Below are 16,352 nucleotides of genomic sequence, written 5' to 3'. Positions count from 1 at the left end.
TGTCTGTGCTGTGCGTTATTCTGCACTTTCGGCTTAATGTAATCAATGAGAGTCCATTAAGGTTGAAAAAAAGCTGAACAGCGTGATACCTGCCGTGCCTGATGACTGAGGTGTGTGTGTTTGATGAGTCATGCTGGAGGGAAGTGTTCTTTAAATGTCAAATCTCACAGGGAAATATTGCTTTGAATGTAGCCGAGACAACCAAACACAAGGCGATTTCCACAATCCGCCAAATTCTCCCTGGATGAAAATAAACTAATCCATTGAGATAGAAGGAAACTAAACATTATGTCCTGATTATCCTGCCAGGGCATCATGGTGTAGATTTTTATAGCACTGACTCATTTTCACAGAGTGAGGAGGAGAACACACACACACACACACACACACACACACACACACACACACACACACACACACACACACACACACACACACACACACACACACACACACACACACACACACACACACACACACACACACACACACACACACACACACAAACACACACACACACACACACACACACACACACACACACACACGTTTAAAGCAGGATTTGGAGATTTCAGGGAAGCTCTCATCTCAGGAGCTTAGTTAGTGACACTGTTGAGATGTGCGAGTACAAAAACACACACTGGCAAACCGAAGACCGTTACCATCCCAGATTAGCTTTAAGGCTAATGCCAACATAACTGTGGGTGTCGGTGGATAGAGGGACAAATACAAGACAAATAAGTGGCCGACTCAAAACTTTAAATCTGTAATCTATTCGAAGCGATTGTCCCAGTTGCCTTCAAGCCACAACAGCCCAGAATGTGCAAAGTGGATGTTAGAAGCTCAACTTGGCAGAGAAACTGTCTTTTTATTGACATCTTGCCTGCATTTTCATCCAGCCAGAACTCTCCAGGAATGAAGTGCTGACCAAAGATCAGCTTGCGTTCATTCCAATACTAAATTTAGCCACTGTAAAGAGAAAATGAAAGCCTTGCGGGGGGACGTGTACCTGTGTCTCCTACGTCAACCCCTTTGTTGATAGCAGTGGAAGAAAATGCACTTGTCTGTTGTGTGTTTTTGTTTTATTCACTTTGGCATGCAAGGCAAAGTTTTGATCCTACAGTAAATTGAAATCTTGTTCCTGTACAATGCAACATGATGCAGCCTGGTGCACATTCGGGAAACACATTAACATTATCATGTTGCAAAGAGGCGGCATCACCATACAGAAACTACAGCAATAATGTCTTCATCACTCTGCCATTGACATCAGGGTGTGGGGCAGAAGCCTTCCCCTCTATTAACACACCCATTAAGGTAAATTAGCTCTCGACAGTCAAGCAAAAGCATTCACAGTGAAGTGTTACCGGCAATCAGTCTTACTCTATATGAAATTAAATGGCATTACAACACATTATAACATGGAAGTGGCGCACACATTCTGCCCCCCTCCCCCAAGACACAATTTTGGGCTATATACACCTTTAAAGTATTCTCTGAATAGCTCATACAAATATACACACAACACCTAAGCACAACACTGAACTTCAACATTCTGCCACACAAAGCCCGTTCCTAATACACTATGAAAGCTTTTCAGAGCATCCAGAGGGGTCGGAGCAGGTCTGTCCCCCTGGAGCAAAGCCCGGAGTTTTACCTATTAAAGCCATTCATCAACTCTGGCAGCTATCAGGGCCAGTGCCTTTTCAATGGAGCTGTTTTTTCAACCCAAACTGGTAAACATGTTACGTTTCCCCGAACCCACACATTGTCTCTTACGCACAAATACACACACATACAAAATCAATCTTTGTTGTCTTTTATGGACCCCTCCCATTAGGCACACACACACACACACACACACACACACACACACACACACACACACACACACACACACACACACACACACACACACACACACACACACACACACACACACACACACACACAATCAGACAAGCAAGCAATGTGCAGTGTCACAGAGCACCATCGCTGGGCTGTTAAATTATTCAACAGCCCCTCACAGACAATTTTGCACATCAGAGAAAGTGAGCGAGGACAAGTCGGGGGGTGGGGAGGGATTGTTTGTGGGTACCACTAGCAGCAAGTGTGTAAGGATCAACAGGTTACGTGCTGTCAAGAACCCACAGACACAAACTCAACAGCCAAGTGGAGAGAATAAGCTCTAGGCCCAGAGAAACGTCTTCCTTTAACAAATTTGTTATTTAACAAGTCCGATTCTCATCGTTAGACAAAACCACATGTACTCTTTTTTTGTACATAGGCTGCTTAACCTGCAATCCATCATAAACTGCTTTTAACATTGACCTTTACTACCCTTCCCCATTATGCCAGAAGGCTGTGGATTTGCCTCATGGATACTCAGGTATTCCTGGGAAGCCCAAAATTCCTGTTGGAACAGAAGAGAATGTGCTTACGAACTAATCCTGATGTCGCGTTAACAAGAATATTTTTGTAAAAATCACTCCCCCCCCCCCACACACACATACTATAGTAATCAGGGATGTTCACACTGTTCACACGCTTCCTTTCTATGTTTCTGCGCAACTAAATTCAAAGAGGTGGGAAATACCAGACATGATTTCACAGACATCGAGGCGACTAGATTCTTTACCCAAGTGCGAAGTTTTGCACCTCGTATACTGCACGGCTGAGGATGCATCAAGCTGTCAAATCTCAGACTAACATCTGATAAAAAAAAGCGCTCAAAGATAAAGCATCCTGTGACAAACGTGTACTTACAGCTTTGCACGTTTTGAAACCACTTATAACTAAACGACAGCAAAGTAAGCAACCAGTTTGTAATGCAAATAAATGAATGTGAGTCTTCAAGGTTTACGCAACATGCTTGTTATCTCTCATCCATTTCTCATAAGAAACCAGCAAAGACTTGTGGGATAATAAGTGGTAATATCTTCATCATTCTACCTTGGAAGCACTCATTGCACAATCATGAGAGCTTCCTAGTGTAACATGTATTTTCTTGTCACGCCTACAGCAACACTCACGTCTGGATGCAATTTCTTTTTTTTTTTCTTTAAAGCAATGATCTTAGTCTATTTTTTTAAGATGACCCTAGCAGGCAGAGCAGCAATTCATTATCTTAAAAGCGTGATTCCAGCAGCATTACCGCCTCTAAGCTGACTCACTGAACAAACACCGACCTGCAGGTGTGTTGGAGTTTATGCAAATATTGTCCGGAAACCGTTCAGTGAATCTGGGCCGATGTACATAGTGAGGGCTGTGTGCACACGAGGGCCTTAGAAACAATGACTTAGCCACTGTCCCTTTGATAATCTGAAAAAAATTAAAAACAAAAAACAAAATACCACTACACTCCAGGGAATGCCATAACCTAGATCTTCCTTGTACAAAAATAGTGTATAACCGACATTAGCTCGGCTTCTGGCTGTGTGTCAGTAGGATGACAATATGTACAGTGTACTATTCTCAACTATTCTGTTCTCAACTCATTGCTGTGTTGCTCGTGACCTCTGAACTACTGTGTATAATCTCATGAGGCCAGGCGTGAGGTCACATGGCCAAGCCCCGCCACATGCAACTACGTTCTTGTAAGCGACTACACGTGAAGGAGAGAGAGAGACGGGTACAGCAAGCAATTTAGACTTGGAACCTAAGGAAAACCACACACACTCGCTACCAAATCTGGGGGTCAGGTTCACGTTATCATACACAAAACACAGAGTCACTAAAACCAATTCTATTGCCAGTTTTTAATTCTTATTTTATGGTTAACCTTTCTTTTGAACACATAAAATGTCAAGAAAGCCTCATACTCTTTGGTCATTGTAATGATACTGTCCTGTGCATAGATAGAAACTCAAAGGTTAACTTGGATTATACATACACAGTGAATATAGATGCAGTTAACACTCACAGAGGGGGAATGTTCAGTCTTTTCTTTCACACACAAATAACACACAGGGACAATTTGACATTCCACACAGAACAGCCTACAGAGACATTTAGGCCGAAAACACAGCCATACACCCCCAAGTCGCTTTTTTACTTTACTGAAATAAAGACCCAACACAAGCCCAAAGAAAGCTTACTATAGGGTACTTTGCGGGTCTTTATTCAACAATAAAAAACAAAACTAATAAATGTGGCCATTGAAGTCATCTATGAAAAAAAGAGACTGTCCAGCAATAAATCAATTCCAAATAAAGAATTTGTTTTATTGGTTAGAAACGAGTGAGAACACTTCCGGAATATCTCACCTTGCCTTCGACAGACGCTCAGGCCACCGTCCTGTTTGCTGCTTCCTAATGAGTGCATATCAGCGGTTAATGGATGGGTGCCTGGAGGCCAATCAATCATAGGGTTAACGGAGTGTAATATGTAAAGCAGTGGCCCACGTGCGACTTAAAATTAATCCATAAAGCCTACTTGGGGTCAACTTGGTTCATCCTTAGAATCTCTCTGCACTCTTTTAGCTTTATGACATCCATTTGGACATCAAGGATTTTCTGAGGCTAGTGACACATGATTTAGTATGTACTTGTGATAGGACGAATGTCGCTGCACCAATGTCACCAACACGCACTTGGTACGTTTAGTGTACTATAGACCATTAAGTTATTAAATTTTTTATAGTAAAGGGGCAGGGCTTAGTGGGAAATACACACCAACAGGTACACCTAACACGTTTGGAGCCACCCTTTAGCATAAATGAAATAAACAATAAAATAAATTCTAAATATTAACAATCAAGTTACTTGAGGCAAAATGTCGGAGAAACTGATGTTTAAAGTATATATCACAAACACCCTGATTTGCATGGTGTAACGGTACTGAAGGTCCTTATGGGGCAATGATGGGACACAGGACGGAGGGATTTATTACCAAGCAGGACTTTAAGACAAACATCTGGAGAAGCTTGAATACAGAGGCCGGTGGGGAAAGATTTCTCTGAGCCTGAAGAAATCATTACAACCCTTCTAACCCTTCACACTGTGATGGTGATGGTGGCCACAGTGTCTGCAATCTGCAATATCTGTTCCGCCTTTGTCGCGAACACACACACAAATTGACAGTAGCCCTTTCTCAGAAACGTGTTCATCCATATCCATTGCCTCTGTGTCATCACATTCACAGCTAGATTCCTTCATGAAAGACCAAATTGTAGCCTCATCATCACTTGACACATTCCTACAGGCATAATGAGACTGCTGATAAAAGGCAAAACCCTTTACAGCAGTTTATGGAATAGGAACCATGTATTTCTTGTCCGCTTTCCAACTGTGCTATCATTGCTTTGTGAAGATTATGGAATTTAGAGCAAGTGACATTTATAGTGCAACATCTGTGGTTTTCCACACACGTGCCAAAACTTCACTGCCACAGAACAATGGTAGGTAATTTTGTGTTTTATTTTAGAGTTTTGTAAATATCCTGATGCTGAAGATTGTTAGTAGTCAGTCTGCAATTTTGTGTAGAGTTTCATTTTAGTTTTTAAATGTTACTCAGGAACTGGTTCACATATAAATAAAGTTTGATTGCTATGGAAGTATTTTGCTGTGGATTATTTCAGCAAGCATCTTCTCATACAGTTCAAATGAAAATACAGTATTCTCCTGTTGTCCATTCAGAGAGAAGGACAGACTTAATATCAACGAAGTTGGGTAAGTAAGGTTGTGCAGGTGATGAGATGTAATAGACGTGGGGAGACACACAGGGCTGCCATTGGTGCTACAGTGGTGTGAATGTCGATGACGAGCCATTGGATAAGTGGTGTTTTGATCCGTGTGTGTGTGTAACACTGACTGCCATTGGCCACAAGTAATCAGGTTCAGCTGGGACTCTAGCGACTAGATGGGTCATATTGACTGAGCAATAACCCTGGGCCTGTTTATAGCACTATCAATTCCCTGCTGTATTGATTTTCATTGCGGCTGCGAAAATACTTTCTTTTTTTTTCTCACACCCATACACATGATGGCTGTGGAACCATACATGCATGTGCAAACACAGAAAAGGCAAAGACACGTGTGTAAGCAATAACAGGAAAAGCCCAAGGCCCCAAACAGCATGTTCAGGTGTGTACATATGCATATGCTATCATAAAAGGGAATACGTCACAAACTATGAAGGGAGACTGTCTGGTGCCATTTGACATCAAGGTCATGTGACAGCCAATACTGATTTACACCCACTGTGTCATAGGTAAGGATTCAGCCTCCATGTCCACTATTCTGCCTCTTGAGCTTATACGAGTATGTGTGAGCTTTAGGGTAGACTCAAGCTGAAAAAGTCCTAGCTGTGTCCCTGACACCACAGTAACTAGTGCCGGTGGTGAAATGTCTACCCTGGCTAGTGAGTCATCCTGCTGCTGTTAGCCCCATTTCGCTTTCCCACAAGGCCATGTAAAATGCATGAGAGTACCAGTGAGTTTGAGAGTATGAGAAAATGAAAATGTGCAAATACACATATGGTCTTGCATATGTGTGCGCGCACACACACACACACACACACACACACACACACACACACACACACACACACACACACACACACACACACACACACACACACACACACACACACACACACACACACACACACACACACACACACACACACACCATTGATGGCAATGCCATCATTGCATGAAATGCAGTGGACCCACAGTGACTTCCGCTCGTGGAAGTGCACACCAACTGATCTAGTTTCAGTGCAAAGATGTGTAGCATGTGCACATGTGTGTGCATGTGTGTGTGCAGAGGGCTGAGCACGAAGTGAAGTGCTACTCTAAAGCCCAACAGGATTTTCAAATCAAGAGCAATGAAAAGATTACTAGAAGCCTACAGCAGCATCTGTGGTGAAAGGAGCCAAAAGAGAGACGACCACAGTGAGCAGGACATGCAGCCAACCGAGTTTTTTCATGATCAAATATTAAAGAGAGACAAATTAACACGCACAGTGAACTGCCATTAGATGAGAGCGAAATGCTCCAGCTCTGTGAATGGCTGATGTGCCAATTACTCCAAAATGGACACAGGCAGTAAGATACGCAACCACAGATGAATAGTTAAGTTGCAGGTAATGATGGATCTCTTTGTGTTCAGGCATGTATAAGAACATGCCCACAGATGAGCAGATGACGAAATTGCAATGCGGCCTTTTAATCTTTTCAGGTCATCTTCTGAGGTTTGCCAAATTCTCTTATTTAACCAATAAAAATGAAGCCAATGTAAATCTCACAAAAAGCTCAGGGAATGGAATTCATGCCTGTGTTCGGTGTTCAAGGCACCTTCCCTGACGTTCTTGAAGGCCATGTTCTTAAGGATAAAGGATGTCATGCAGTCATTGATGGGAGCTTCATTGGACAATGGGGAATGTAGTGATTCATTGTTATGCATTCATAGTGGCCAGCTTCATAATAGACAGAATACAAATGTCCTGAAACCACGAGTGTAAAAGGAAAACATCTTTGAATGGCTTTCCAGGAAGAGCAGATGACAAAGAGGGATGTGGGGCTATGGAAAGGTTGGGATTTTCCATCAAAGTACTGTAAGTCGAATTAGAGAAACAAGAAAGCAAAAGCAACACCCATATCTCCCCTAGGACCCATCACTTTGTCAAGCACAATGGAGGGGCAACTATATATCAGAGCAGTACAATAGTTGAGAGGGGCCGAAGAAGGTAAGACATTTGGCTCAATTAACCATTAAGCCTCAATGGATGTGATGTATCTGGAGAAGAAGCATCGCCATGCTTACTCACATCCTTTCTTCACACTTCTGACTTTTCAAGGAGAAAATAGAGCATAATCAGTCAAAATGAAAGAGAAGAACACAGAGAGGAAATTACACAGAGGGAACCCCAAAAAGGAAACATTCATCTAGGCCACTGAGTCATTTCCCTTGTGTTTTGCCTCTTCTTCCTCTTCAAATATATACTGACAGTATAAATTATGTACATCATCACTGAGGTTTGACACGGAGTGGGAGAAGGCCCATGGGTTTTAGGCCCAGGATTTCAGGATCTTATCCTCTGTCAAGTCAGCCTGCAATTAGTTTAGGAATGAATTCAAGCACAGAACTCGGCCTCTCCCTTTGCTGCAAGATCTGAGCTGCTTCATCCAAAAATGCTAAACGTTCCCAGTAAAAACACATTTGACATACTCAACCAAGTTATAAGTAACATACACATTACGCCAGTTCTAAAAGGAGTCACTAACCTAAATTATGCCTTTGCTCATGCCTTCTTTGGCGGGTGTGTCAGAGAGAGAAAGAGGGAGATAAAGCTATGCTAACTGTTCTAATCTTAGATGTTGGTTCTTTAAAGCCCTGGGCACTGAAATATTGCTATTTTTGTAAATTATTGATTGTGGAAATACCCACTAAAATGAGGCTTGGCCAAAGAGAGCTTGGCCATTGTGGAGTCTACCTTCTCTGTACCAACACCTACTGAACTGCCAAGCACCAGCAATCCAAAGAACATTTCATATAAGAGCCTTTTCTTACATGCCTCTCACTCCCTGTATGCATCCATGTGTGCGTAGAGATCTGGACTTGAAAAAAAACAAGGCACCATTCTTCAATTACTTAAGACTTGGAAGTCTAAAAATGTTATGCTTTGAAAGTTCAGTAGTTCATGAGAAAATGCTGAAAACTAATAATAAAATGCAAAGACATTGTGTGACTCTGGAGCTGAATCTTGATTCAGAATACAATAGAGCGTTTCCTTGATCCATTGCCCAACAAATGTCATGACAGCCTTTATAGGGCCTAACCGGGCTTTGGTTCTTCATTCTTACTCCGACTACTCCACCCTACTGCCTGTTCATCTTTGTTTGCTGCTGTACTATCAAGCTCTATTTTTAATCATGTGGAGGCTTGCTGTTCCTTGTGGGATCTATTAACCTCTGAAACCTCTCATACCCAGCTGTGTGTCCTTTGGGAGCCAGATGAAGGGGGCTTGGGGAGTGGTCAATAGTTCCTCTTGGTACAGTATGTTCACCGTCTTAACACTTTCCACTTAAGCTGTGTACTTGGATCTCGAGTACATATGGATCACACATCATGACCCCTTAAGTACACACAACTCTGTAACCCTGTGTGTGCTGCAATCAATAATTCATTGGGTTAAGGTCGGCTACATACTGCAAATATTTGTCAGAAAATAAATGAATGGCCATAAATTAATAACAGGAAGCCTTTATTCAATGTAGAGCCCAATAATCTGGAGAGCGAGAGAGGGAGCATATAGTGTATGTGTATGTAAGACCGGATGCATGGCATAGATACACAAAAGCTCTTAACCTAGATGGATGTCAGGATGGTAGGGTGCCGTTGTCCTACTTGTTGTCCATTATGGTCTTCAATCATGTTTATTATCTTGACACAAATCAAGTCTGTAGTAGCCGTTGCCAGTATGGGTGTGGGAATCAGCATTCACTCTGGCCTCACTTCTACTACAGTGACAGAAACATTCCATTCATGTTGTGACTCTTGTCTTAACTGGATGTAAAAGCTCATCAATAAATTACTATACATTATCTTACATGTGCCAGTCAAAGTCCCGATGTGTATCAACTACAAAATCCAGCATGTGATAATCAGTAAGTACAGTAACTTAACCTTAGTTGAAATCTAATCTGATAGTAATATTGGCCCGCTTGGCGCTGGTTGTACAAAAGGCTCTCTTATCTACCGTAGCCCCTGCATCACACCAGGAAACAATAGCTGGACAGAGGTCACGCAGGCTGCTCTCAATGAAAAGCCAGGAAGGGTGTGTGCATATGTCGGCGTGTTTGATTCCCTCACTGCCTGATGATTTAACCGTTTCCTCATTCTTGGACCGTCCCTGCAATTACTCTACGGCCCGTGGCCCCCCTGGCTTTGCAGCGCTGCACATCTGGTTCATTTGCGTTTGTGTGTGAATGAAGAGAACCTGTGTGTGCAAGTGAGGGGAAACAAGATGAAGAATGGGTATGAGAAGAGGGTGTGTGTGTGTGTGTGTGTGTATGTGTGTGTATGTGTGTGTGTGTGTGTGTGTGTGTGTGTGTGTGTGTGTGTGTGTGTGTGTGTGTGTGTGTGTGTGTGTGTGTGTGTGTGTGTGTTGGGGGGGGGGGGGGCATAGGCAAAGGCATAGGAAACCTTCCTCATATGGACTATTAAGCAAGATGATGGTGACAGAAGTAGTTGTTCTGGCTGTCATTCCTGCTTTTCCCCTCATGATACTAGAGGAAAAGGAAAACCATTCACATCCAGTTTGGTGAACCAAGGGTTAGTAAAAAGGACCTCAGTGTGAGAGAGAATAGTGGCAACTATGGTAATGGAGTCAAATATAGCAACACTAGCATGGTTGTTACAGCCCAGTGACAGTGATTAACTAAAATTGTAAAACCCACATATTCTCCAGTTTCCATGTTTCATTATATGACAAATTAAAAAGGGAAATTGCCCACTTGCAAACACGAGACATAGAAGAAGGAAAATATATAAATAAAATCACATTCAGTCTGACTCATGGGTAGCTATCAAGAGCACAATCGCTGCACATACATCAGAGGCAAATCTCCACTTGACCCAACAGAGGCTGTCCAACCACAGCATTAGGGCAGCACATAGCTCGGGTAGAGGCCTAGATTCTCCTGGGACTGGGGGATGGGATGGTTTTGGTAGTACAGCAGATTAGGAATTATTGAGCTTTTGTCAGATTTGGTAGCGGCAAGACAAAAAGGTTCCAAACACTCTTGCCAAAATTCACCCTTGGAAGTTGTGCATGTCTTGATAATGCCACTGCAGAAAGCCTGTCAGACATTATTGAGGAAGACCACCAATGGCCACAGTGGCTACTGCGCTGGCCAGTGAGTTTTCGACTGCGCACCGCAGGAAATGACAGACTTCAAATGCACTGAGCAGGAACTATGATTTCCAACTACGAGACACAAAAGCATTTTGGACAGACAGTGGAAGTTCCCAAAATAGACCACTACAGTACAGTATCTTACCTCAACTCTACTCAGATCAGAAAACCTGTCCATCATGATCATGCATCCTAAGCCTTGCTGACATGTCCCTTTCTATTAAGCTGGCAGAAAATACTGGGGTTTTCTCAGCTGTTTGCATGTAGCGGAAACTCAGCAGAACAGATGCAAGCTGTAGGCCTACGACCTGACACTCTAAATTTTTTAGACATGACACTTTCAATTTTTTAAAGTCTCCTATTACAGTGAAGCGTAGTTCTAAATATAGTCTATACTGTCTACACCGCTGCCTTCATGCCGAGCTAAATTAAGCTCTAAACCCAGGAGGCACAGTGGTGGGCAGGGACAGATCGGCCATCAGCAATGGTGGCGTCTCTCTGGGTGATGACGACGGTTGCATGATTTCACAGCACGTCGGCTTGGCCAAGCCACGGAAATAAAACAGAGACTTGCAGATTTCACAATTTCACAGGGGAGCTGGAGACAGATGTAGCCGGACATAATGGGGGTTGGAAGGGTGGGGGGTGGATGGGCCGAGTCACGGTCACAGCTGCAACCTCGCCAGAGGATCAGAGGCGTGCTTCTAGTGAAGGGCTGTAATCAAGACGCTTGTCTTAACCTCCCACACCCAGTGAGGCTGACTTGCCAAAATGCCTCTCTTATGACAGAGTGTTCAGTGTACTTGAGGAAAACAATGAGGGAAAGAACAATCAATGTACTGCACAAGAAAGTGTGATGTAATTGACTAGCAATCTGTTTTACATTTTGGTATATACAGTATAGCATATCAATATTGTCTAAACAAGCTAGATGTCATGCTAACTAGGAACTTACATAAGGTTTGGGGAAGAATCATGACACCTGCAGAGAGATGGGCATAAGCCCGCAGACATCAGCCTGTGTTTGTAATGCCACAATAAATGCCCTATAATCACAGGTCAAATTTCACTGAGTGACAGCTGCACCCTACTGCACACCAAAGACCTGAGTCTTGAGATCAAACTGGTTGGCGAGATGAGCAGGATTTTCTGGAGTGCGAGCTAGCGGTTGGGCAAGTGAACTGCATAATTGGCACAGTCCCTGGGGAGGCATTTGTTGATGAGACGTCTGTTGGGTTGCAACTTCCTCCCCTACGAAGCAACCTTCAGTAGACCCAGGCCATGACTCAGGTCTGCCCCAGCTGCAGGGCATAGATCTATGACACAGCTGACTCCCATCACAGTCTATGGTAAAATATAGTTTCTATCTGATTCAGAGGTAAGTGAGTCTTCCAGATGTTGCTGGACATGGATGTTAAGAGCTTGACGTCCATTGTGGGTACAACCATTACACATTGTATGTATGAATGTAGACAGACACTGCTGCTGCTACTGTAAAATAATAGCATCAATAAACATCTGCACTGGCTCGCCGTCTCTCTTGCTGGATGCACACGACCGCGATCTTGCAGCCGTGTAGGATTTTGCTGTCTTTTGAAATCATCATTAAATGCCATATGCATGAACACATCTGCTAGTGGAAAAGAAGGGGGGGGCATAATTCTCCTTGTCATCTGAGACAGCATTCCTATATTAGACATGCTAAACCAGATCACTGCAGAACATTAAGCCTGACAGCAGAGCTTTAATATTTGATGTGCTCTGCTACTGTGGCATAAACCACCAAACTGCTGCAGCACCGGCTAAACTGACAATTCTCTTATACATTTCTCAAAAGTCAGCCTTCCGTCACGCGTTGTAAGAAAGTTCATCACTTTCAGTTCACGGAGAAGCTACGGCGGATCAGTCGAGGGGTAGGACAGCAGGAAGCCACGTGATTTGTGGTTTTGACAGGTTGCACTTGGTTGAAAATGAAACCTGCCAAAACATTCAACAATGATACATTTTAACTTTTGTCAAACATCATTATGGCTGTCACACAGATAAAACATTAAGGGCAGAGCTAAAGAACAGCCGGTAAACTCATTATAGGGTTGGTAGCAGGCTGTAAGGCACATGGGCCTTCCAGTGAGCCTGTCATGGGTCTTCAACAGCAGAGCAGGTGAACTTGTTAATGTTGACAACCACATGACCGATGGGGAGGAGGAGGAGGAGGAGGAAGGAAGAGTCACTGACATCACTTGCTGAGACAGAGACATCTGTCCTAGGAGCATGGTTATCAGTGCTAATTAAAATAGAACCAGGTTCTGTAAGGCCAGGCTCTGGCCTGTACGTATTCTGGTTGCTCTAAAATTAGACAAGTGAGAATTCACCTGAGACTTTAAATGATTAGACACTGCACTTTACAAAAGCTATGAAGCAGAAGCAAAGATGGCAAATGAAGGTCAAAGTTACCAAAACAATGAAACTACCGCAGCGTTGAGGATGATTGTGACCATTGTCGACTGCTGTAGGCTTTTGTACCTCCCAGTGACATGTGGGAAAGAACTCTGAACTCTTTTTTGCATCTTCTTGACATCGCTTTACAGATCCCATACAGACACATCCTTTCATCACTTGCACTTGTTTCCAGGAAGATGAGAGGTCAAGCGTAGTCACAGAAAACCAGAGATGGAGCTGGCAGGGATTACTGCTCAAAGACTGCAGCAATGTTCTTCAATCTCCTCTTCACCATTCTGCTTTGCTTGCTAAACAGCATTAGAAGCATAAGAATGGGCCAACACAAGGCAATGCCATGGAATAGTTGAAGAGAAATACTCGACTCCCTCTCTCCTTTATATTTGAAACTTAACTCGTACTCTGATAATCAAAAACTCATCTACAGAGCAGTGTGTGTGTGTCGGCCTGAGCCTGCTGCCAAGACCTAATCCCCCCTCACCACCACCACGCTGTTCCGCACTCATGTCGGGTCTGCTGGCAGTTAAACTGGGAGCACGACTGGCCAACCACCCCCTATCCCAATGTTTCTGACAGCCACATCAGCCAATTGTCACGAGCAGCTGGTGTGTCGCACCCATCAAAACGAACGCACACAACCACGCACAGCGATTAGTGCAAATTTATAAGACGATCCGTGGCCAACATCCCTTTAGGCTCTAACTAACACAACCCTATAAAAAGAAATGATTAGGAAGTATATAGACATAAGTGCATATGTGTGTTTAAAAGGAAAGGTAGCTCATTGTCATAAACATTTAAAAACGTATTGACTTCCAACTGTACAAGACATAGTATGTACATAGCAAGCCATAAATTAAGCATTTGTAGCCAACACTGCCTGAAATAAACACCTGTTCTGTATCAGTCCAACAGTCTCTATCAATGAAACACTCTGAAATGTCACAATCAAAATAAAATCCCTGCAGACAGACTGAACTGCCCTATATACACCATTATCACTAACAAGGAAGTGTGTCACTTTCTGTTCCCTCTCTTGGCTGCGTGATCAAAAAAGGGCTGATGGATTTGATGGTCTACCAAATAAGGCTGACAATGTGAACAAGGAAGGGAGGGACGGACGGACTCTCTCTCTCTCTCTCTCTCTCTCTCTCTCTCTCTCTCTCTCTCTCTCTCTCTCTCTCTCTCTCTCTCTCTCTCTCTCTCTCTCTCCCCCCCCCCCCCCCCCCCCATGAATGCTGCAAAACGGGGGCAGGGCACAGACAATGATCACCTGGTGATGTAATGGCTTCTTGTTTCCCCCAAATATCTTATTCTCCACAAACAACATCAGTTTGTCAATGCTTACATACCCACACATACACACCAAACCTCATGTGCATGTGTGTGCTGTTGAGCATGAAAAGTTACTGATACCACAAAGACATGAAATACATAGTTTGTACACAAGAAGCACTGGGCTACTTTAAACAACAACAAAGTCTATTTACTGATTAAAACAGAATGCTGCTTAGGCTATATTCACCATGTCTTAGTACAATTCAGTTTATTTGTGAATGCATGAGGTTGAGAACACCTGGATTAGTCAATTGACAGTTCTGAAGATGCCACTTTGTGCTGTGAATGGCTTTGACATTTCTAGCCTCACTGGATGATTAATCAATGCATAATCAAAAGTAATCGTTAGTAGCAGCCTTAAACGTGATTAAACTGATTTGAGGATTTGTTCCACAGAACAAAGAGGGGAAGAAAATAAATACCAGGTATTGATTGAAATGTTTTGGCTGGTCCAATTGCTAGTTTACCAGTCCAATAGACCTGTGATGCCATTCACTCATGCGCTCTACACACAGATGACATCATTTTGGGTCAGCTCGGGTTGTACTGTTCAGCTCGCAATCTACGGTACATCTGCCATTTCGAGCGCGTCATGGTAGCGTCGGCATCGGTTTTTACAATTCTGATTATTTACGATACACAGACCCGCATGTAAGGTGACGAGAGTGTGTGGCGTGTGGGAGCAGAGGGGAATTGTAAACTAAAATATCAATGACGCCAGGTTAGCGTGCGTGTGCGTGTGTGCGCGTGCGTGCGTGCGTATGTATACAAACGCAGTGTTTCGATTCTACGACAAAATCGGTACCACATCTGCGGGTAACACTCCAATTTCTCTAGCGACATGATGTTAAACGTAGTAAAATGCGCTGCAGGTCATGCGTGTCAGCCGTTACACCGTCTCAACGGAAAACGGTATGTGACTGTGCGTTGATAGTAAAATTTCACTCACAACATCGTAGGTGCTTGGAGGGACACCACGTTCAATTTGCATGCGATAGACTGGCAAATGACGTGACAATAAGAAATAACAAGTTTACACTTCGTCCAGTCGCCTTTTGGCTTCAACCCCCCCAAGTCCACACTTCGTTACAACCTCATCTGTTTACTCACCCCTGCGGATCGAACCCCAAAGCGCGTCTTCCTCGTCACTTCCACCGTGCAGACATCCTCATTTCAGCGTCATTATGGGGCAGGTGCAGATACACAAAAACCGTCCAAACAGCACTAAAAAAACAGAAACCTACGCACTTAAAAGACACCGAGCTGATGCTGCTCTGTGTCGGTGTAGACTGACGTTGAAACAACAAACCGAACAATGTCGAAACCAGGCGACGTCGGTCTTTTTCTTTACCCAATTTAAGCTTTGACATTCATTTCCAGCAACTTTTACCGCATTGACATTTAGCACGGGGGGGGGGGGGGTAGCTTAGCCGCCGAGCCGAGGGGGAAGAAGCAGAAGAAGAAGAAGAAGTGTCATGAGCGCGAGACCAGTATGATGTTAGCTAGTCACCAACAAACAGCGCAGGACAAACACAACAACACTCGCTCACCTTTTGTAGGAAGGGAAATTCGATGTTTTTCAGAGGGCAAACCAGCTCCGGGAGCATTTAGTCCAACTCTGAGAATGTCGGTGCGACTTTACGAAGTGCTGTCAGTTGGTTGTGGACTTCCTGAATGACGGAGCTACAGGAGCTCCA

General features: G+C 43.6%; 1 protein-coding gene across 3 annotated transcripts in view; it reads right to left on the bottom strand.

Annotated features, from left to right (window-relative positions):
* taok3a (TAO kinase 3a) overlaps window positions 1–16,352 on the bottom strand; it is a 55,185-nt gene extending 38,833 nt beyond the window's left edge. For 2 of the 3 annotated variants that reach the window (XM_076150682.1, XM_076150684.1), the window contains exon 1: window positions 16,206–16,352. The gene's annotated coding sequence lies outside the window, so the exon portion shown is untranslated. Of the gene's footprint in view, window positions 1–15,765; window positions 16,046–16,205 lie in introns of those variants that run through there. The other variant, XM_076150683.1, reaches the window with a different exon arrangement.

This window comes from Genypterus blacodes, unplaced genomic scaffold, assembly GCF_046128005.1.
Source record: "Genypterus blacodes isolate CSIRO-AG114 ecotype Tasmania unplaced genomic scaffold, CSIRO-AGI_Gbla_v1 ptg000053l_1, whole genome shotgun sequence".
NCBI lineage: Eukaryota > Metazoa > Chordata > Actinopteri > Ophidiiformes > Ophidiidae > Genypterus > Genypterus blacodes.
The sequence above is the reverse complement of the archived record's forward strand: the minus strand, read 5'-3'. Positions and strand labels throughout refer to the sequence as shown.